This window comes from Eucalyptus grandis, chromosome 11 (assembly GCF_016545825.1).
Source record: "Eucalyptus grandis isolate ANBG69807.140 chromosome 11, ASM1654582v1, whole genome shotgun sequence".
Lineage (NCBI taxonomy): Eukaryota > Viridiplantae > Streptophyta > Magnoliopsida > Myrtales > Myrtaceae > Eucalyptus > Eucalyptus grandis.
Genome location: NC_052622.1, coordinates 36,945,817 through 36,953,045, shown reverse-complemented (window position 1 = coordinate 36,953,045; position 7,229 = coordinate 36,945,817). Strand labels below are relative to the sequence as shown.

The 7,229-nt window shown below is 35.6% G+C and overlaps 1 long non-coding RNA gene across 1 annotated transcript; it reads right to left on the bottom strand.

The window, feature by feature from the left end:
• Window positions 1-298: 298 nt before the first annotated feature.
• Window positions 299-2,021, bottom strand: LOC120289454. Its single transcript, XR_005547468.1, has 2 exons — window positions 946-2,021; window positions 299-737 (listed from the first exon to the last, which is right to left on the bottom strand). It is a non-coding gene; the product is annotated as an uncharacterized LOC120289454 (long non-coding RNA).
• Window positions 2,022-7,229: the final 5,208 nt, after the last annotated feature.

The window sequence follows — 7,229 nt, the reverse complement described above, 5'->3', positions numbered from 1 at the left end:
AATGTTTTCCGGAAATATGATATTTTCCACGAAACGGATGGATCCTAAGTAGCGATCCGGGCAGTTCTGAATAGCTACAAAGTTTCGAAGACTCTTTCTGAGTCAAGCGAATGCAACAAAGTTTGCAGCTGTTAAGGAAGAAGATCTAGAAGTTCTCTGCTTTCTCTTGCTCTTACTTCATGCAAGTTATCGACAATAATACTACTTTTCTAGCGCTGGTGAAAAGGATTTCAAAAGTAAGTACAAAAAAAAAAAAAAAAAACATTCGACAGACTATTAAACTGCCCATGCAACAATATGAAAGCTTAAATCCATTTTGCTTTCGATTGGTCTAAGTAATATTTGCATCTCTGCTAATCTAGATTTAGCAAAAGCCAACTATATGACAGAAAATAGTAAATTCAGAAAAGCCTATATAAATGAAGATATACAGCATAAACGTCTATGCAAACCATGCCTGGCCGTTCATGGGGTAAACCATCATGTAGCAAGCATTTCCCAGATGGGAAAGCTTTAGCTGTGAAGAGACAATGCTGAAACCTACGATTTTAATTCGGGAAAACATTGAACTAGAACTTGCAATTAAGGACCGCCAAGTGCGATTTTTACACAATTCCGCATAAAAATTGCACATTGAAATCAAGAGAAGAACAATAGCTCAAATGACGGATCTGACATGCCTCTGCCGGATACCTCTCCTAAATTCATGCCCTGGCTTAGTCATTGCAGACGAATCACTGAATGCAACAGCACAATATTAGCAGTGAGCCAACGAAGGGACAGATCTATGCAACTTTCTTTATAGTTACGAGACCTTACAATTGCTAAGTGAAACTTGATAAACCAAGACATCAGTTATCATCAGATCAAACGTTAAGTTCAGCAGCTGCACCAAGTGCTCAAAATCACAGTTGAACATGTAAAAAGGCAAGAAAACTTTTGTACCTGCAGATCCCTGGACAGCTGAAGCAAAGCTGATGACACAGAGCAGAACCAGCTGGACATTGATCACTTGCATCACCACCCCCATATCTCTTTCAACTCCAAATCCCAATCCTTACAACCCCAGCTCCCTCAACGAGGATCTTGATAACCAATAAAACCCAAATACAGTATCGAAAAAAAAAATCAACTCTACAAAAAGAGAAGATTGCTAAATCAACAGACTGGATAACACTTGAAGCAAGATTGAGGAGGAAGGGAATCAGATCAGCAAGCCAGAGACCCCCGCGTACAGTGAGAGCAAAGCAACGCAATAAATTCTCCTTTTTCTTCCCTTCCCTTTGGTGGAGGAAACACCAAAAAGGCAAGAAGATAGATTTAACCAATCTCTCTGCGAATAAGCAGCGTGCTCTGGAACCCGCAGAGGCTCTGACCACCATAAACGCCTTCCTCTCCACCAGCACGAAATTAATTCCACGAAACTGAAACCGACCCACGAATTGAAATGCCCTGTGTACTCCAAGCAACCCCAAGAACTGAACAGTTACAGACAAGAGACACCCTTCGCCACACGCGCAGAGAGAGAGAGATAGAGAGAGAGAGAGAGAGAGAGAGAGAGAGAGAGAGGAGGGAGGTGGGGTGGGATTATTTTATTCGGGGGAGGTTAGATTTGAGTGGAGTGTTAATGGGGAATAACACGAGACCAGAATCAATGTTTACTTAAGTTGAAGTTGGACTCCCGCAGGAAGTTGGTCTGCATAATTTAATGGAGGGGGGAGGGTGGGCAGTTTCTCAAGTCCTGACTGGTTTGTTGTGTTCTTGTTCTTTCCTGGTTTTTCATCTTCTTTTTCAAGCTCGATCTCGATGGTGATGGCGACTCCTTTCGCTTTCGGGGAAGAAGACAGGGTAGTGGTGAATTCATCCGCCTGACTCATCACCCACTATTCTGCTCCTCGCCGCGGATGATCCGGAGTCGGGAGAGAAAAAGGTGAGAGGGATTTCATGGGAGGATACGATGTTTACCTGTCGTCCCCGACCTCTTGCTTCAAGCAACAGTTGAAGACTTTTGGCCGGGGATTGAAAAGCGACGGTTAAAAAGCAGAGAAAAGAAGCAACAGTTAGAATTCACAGTAGAACTGAACATATATAAATATTATATATATATAGCAACAGTTAGAATTCACAGTAGAACTGAACATATATAAATATATATAATATATATGTAACTGCATTTATCCTTATTTTCATTAGTTAAGGAACCGACACCTGTGTTCAAAGGAGGCGCGACCTAAGTGTTCGGTTTGCACGGTGAAGACAGCTTCGAGTTTGGGCCACTTATTTGAATTTTGACGTATTACCTATCTAAATTAGGGTTTTGTATCCCGAATTTTTTTTTTTTTTCGCAAAATCAATGTTAGAATTCAGTTATATGATCTAGTTTACTAAGCAATCAAATCGGACCAACTTAAAAATAAACTGAACTGGTCTTACCCAATTAGTTCTAAGTCGATTCATACGAGGATCGGATAGGTTGCTCGATAAAAGACTAGGGAGTCTATCCTTAACTGATCTAGTCTCTGGTTTTACTCGAGAACCAGCCTTACAAGTCAATACCCATTCCAAAAGTTTCAATATCGCTGTTGGAATTGTTTACTTTCCTTTGAATTGAAGGTTGAAAATGGAGATTCCAAAGACGTCATCGTTTGAAGGTAGCAGGTCTTGTTGAAGCACGTTGTCGGCTATATCTTTATACACAAAAGGTAGATCTGGTGGAGCAATCGTCCTCGTTTTAGTCAAACTAATGCATGAAAGAAGATACGATGACTACACCCTTCTTTACCCTTCGTATTCAATCATTTGGCATACGCACTATCAAATCAGCATCGGCCAAGTAAAAATAACCTTTTTTCTTCCCTTAAAATTGCTTCTCGAGACTTTGATAAGATATTGGAACTTAGGAATATGCTTTTAATATTCCAGAATATTGTGATTATGTCCAGAAAAGAGCTAATAAGAAGAGAATAATATTTATGAGCAATAGATTATGTTGACATCATAACCTACTAGTAGACACCGACGTCAAAGCGCCTTAAATTATAATGTGTCATTAAATTTATATATTTATATATATATATATATATATATATATATATATTAATCCAATAGGTTGGTACATATATCAATTTTATATACGATCTCAATAAGCTAAGTCCTTATATCACCATATCTAATTCTATTTCGGGTTTTAGGGACAACGGTGGATTGGGTTAGAATAAATGTTCCGTTCATTTAGGAAAAAATGAATGATTTAAAAAATAATTTTCTAAAATCAATCATTTATATTGTTTACGAAAACGAATGAACGAAAAATATTTTCGTCTTCTATGAAAATGTTTGGATATAAACTTTTGTCAATAAAAAAATATTATTGATTATTTATTTTCTGCGAAATAAACAGAGTTTGAATGTGTTCTGACAGTACGTGAAATGAAGAAGAATATTGAATTGGCATTGACAATCAAAGGCTATATGTTGTATAGATTGCAGATTTTTTTTTGTTGTATATTGATATTGGTCAATTCCAAATATACAATCAAGAGAGGTTTGGATTCTCGTGCATTCAATCGAATCGCTTGAGCCGAGTTCTTGAATATAAGACAAAGTTAGTCAATGTCAAATTGGACATCTTTCGTTTCTTTTTAGGGTATTTGTGTCTTGTGATTATGTCGGAAGAAAAAGGAAGGAAGCTCCAAGAAGCAAACGAAATTTTTTTGATGTTCAATCATGAAGGTTGATTTGGAAATCATACTGTTGTTTCGAGTGTGCATATCAAGCTTCAAGGTGGGCATCATGATCAGAATAGGTTTTGCCCCTATTATTGTCTTGGCTCGTTGGCTTGGGAAACTTCGTGTTTAAATCAAACAAGTGCCAGCTTATATGCCTCACTAATCATCCAATTATTAGCTTGGTAGTATGACAATCCCACGATAGAAATTTTTCATTTTATGTGCTAGAATATTAATAAATATATAAAGCCCGGGATGTGTTTGGAGCACGTAATAGAAGCCCCATATCTTCATCCGAACAGATAATCAATAGAGAGCTCAATTTCGAACATGTCAATACATATAGTTAGACTCACATTTACTAAAAATTTTAAATCAATGAATTATGGGTCAAATATTAACTGTTTTACACTAAAACATTTCTCTGATATGGGATTTTTCTAATATAATTCGCATGTGCCTCTCATGTGAGTTTTATTGTTAGGTTTAGGATGTGTTTAGTAACATTTTTATTTTTGAAAATAATTTCTTTTCATAAATAATTATTTTCTATTTTATTCCTTGAAACAATTTCTAAATAAAAGAATACATTTGGTAACTATATAAAATTTCTATTTTTAGAATAGAAAAAGAACAGGAAGACATTTGGCACAATGTACAAGTTTGTTTTTTTGTTTTGTAACATAGAATTTCTTTTAACTTTTAATAATTTCTTGAGATCTTTTTCTTTTTCTTTTTTCTTTTTTTCTTCTCTTCTTCTTCCTCCACCTGTCGACTATCGGCCGACAGCACATAACGGCGAACAATGGGGGCAGTGGGTGGTGAGAAAGAACAATAAAAGAAAAAAAGAAAAGAAAGAAAATGACTTATTTCTGGAAATTATTCCTGTGAATAATACGTTATTTTTTTCTACTTTTTCTTTCTATTCAAATATATTCCCTGGTCATTTTTCTATTTCAGATAACTGATGTTATCAAATTGATTTTTTTTTTTAAAATTCCGGGGAACAAAAGAAAAAAAAGAAATAGAAATATTACCATGCGGAACCTTATTCCCTTTTAATTAAAGTATCCTTTTGCATCAACTTATCATGACTTAAATTTTCAATGCCCAACTTCATCTGAGTTAGGATTCAGCATACAATTACAAGGAAATAGAGAGTAAAAACGTGAAAGCAAGTTCGAGATATAAGATTTTAACCTAGTTCATCTTTAAACTAGGTTTACGTCCAATAGAATATCCCTCAATTACAAAAGGAAAAGATTGCATAAACTTAGTAGTTATTCATGAGTCTAAACTCAAACTACTAGTAAAATATGAGCTCAAACTATAGGTGCCTTGATCAAATTCGTGTTATGTTTTGAGTACAAAATACTTGCATCAAGTTGAGCTCGAGCTTCATACTATATTGTGAAGGCTTTTTGGGATTCGCTTAAGTATATGTCTTTTTAAATATATATATTTTTAATACCAAGATGCCTGTTATTGGAAAATATTTACCCTTTTTTTTGCCGCATATACATAGGACGATTGGTATTAAATTGAAAAATCACATAAGCTGATAGCGTATTCTCTTCTCCCCGGGACTTTCACATGTACATATTCTGTTGCATCTTATTTTACGCGGCACCTGATTAGGCCGTTGTCGGAGAATATTCTTCTTTATTTATAAATTTGCCACCGGCCCTAAATGCAACTCTTGGTGCTAAGCCAAGAAAGGGTCGAATGACGTAATAATTAAATACATGTGAACTACGTCTCTTTTGGCATTATTGTGGTGTTTTCACGGGGATGGGGACAAGTCGCACCTGAAGGAACCCCACAGGAACCCCACGTACAATTGTGGTGGTCCAGTGGAAATCTTGGGAAAACAAAAGGCTCCAAATCTTTTTGTCTTTCGTATTCTCTACATGCTCCAACACATATTAGAATAATGCTTACGTAAATCCACGTAGTTACATACGTTTATATATATGTGTGTGTGAATTTTTTTTTGTAGAAGTTTGTTGGGAAATTATGCTCGACTGAAGTTTTCAGCTTGCTGGAAATGGTCAAATTTGTAGCTTAAAAGTTTAAGTAGACGACTATATAAAGAGATCCCCTCTTGAGCAGCGCACGAAAAGCGAATTGCGGCATGGCCTGACTGTGCCATCATATTAAGATGTTCAATTTAAAAATTTAAACCTGTAAAGCAAGAGACGTGAGACATTTTAAGATATATAAAGTAAACTTTCAGATAACCAAATATCCATATTATAAAAAAAAAAAATGCAGTGTTTTGGCCAAATTTCCTCCATCGACATGCAAATGCATACAAGTTCAATCGAATGTAATCGAATGTGCCTCTACATGACATCCCTATGATAATCCAGAGGATTGTCTAAGACTATATAAATATTTTTGCTTGGTTTAGAGATCAAACTTAGGACTGACTAAACTGCTAGCTCCAATTCCACCATCTAATATTCAACTAAGAGCTTGTATTTATCAAATGAATATGACTCGAGATAAAAGATGCTCTTAAACGTGAAAGTAATGATTTTCCCAAGCAGGCCGGATGTGTTCCTGAAGCTCCTATCTGATGTTTTTGTAGTTATAGCAACAATCAGTCCGTGACTAAAAGAACTCTTTTCAAGAAATGATAATTTATAGTTGATTAAGTAAAATTGTACCAAGGAATTTAATAGTAAAAGGTAAAGATTGGGACCACCAAGAGTGCTAATTTTGATGACAGGTTCTGCCCCAAAATTCAGTGCGGACTTAATGCAAGTAGTTCTCGTTTAGCTATCTTATAGTTTCTACTTTTCAACGCATGATCGAGGTGGATATACAGTTCCGCAAATTGAAACCTTTCGAAGCTTAAAATTTTTCTTTTCTTTTAACTTTTATTGAGGCTGAAAAGGACCGTCTTTCAAACGAATATCCACACCATTTCAATTGATGATGCAAGGAATCAATAACTTATAATTGAAATATATATATTTAGTTAATTCATATGACCTTCGATATAAATTTCAGCATCAAGAGCCCGAGGAGCTAGCCTTCCACTTTTAGACTTTATTTTCTCAAAAAGTATCCCTTAGGGTATATGAATTTTATCTTTATATATAAATAAATAACAGGTTACACATCTACACAAAAGTAGATTATATAGGAAAAATTATCCAAAAAGTTTTAAACATATTGTATCGCGACTAATCAATTGCTAAATCTTTCAATTATGTCAATTAAGTCCCAAACCTTTTAATAATTTCTTAATATAGTCATTTTTGTCAATTTTTGGTCAAAAATTGCAAACATGGCGGTCTAGTTGGTCCATCCTATGTGGCCGATCTGCACTAACGTGCATAATGTTTGTATTTTTAAAACTTCTTGTGAATTTTTCCTTTTTTCCTTTTCTTTTCCTTTTGCTTATAGCTAGTACTTGGTCATGTTCGGTGATCAACCAAAAGCAAGGCTTGGACTTGCCTAGGTCGGCCATTCTTGATTTGGCAAGGGCTA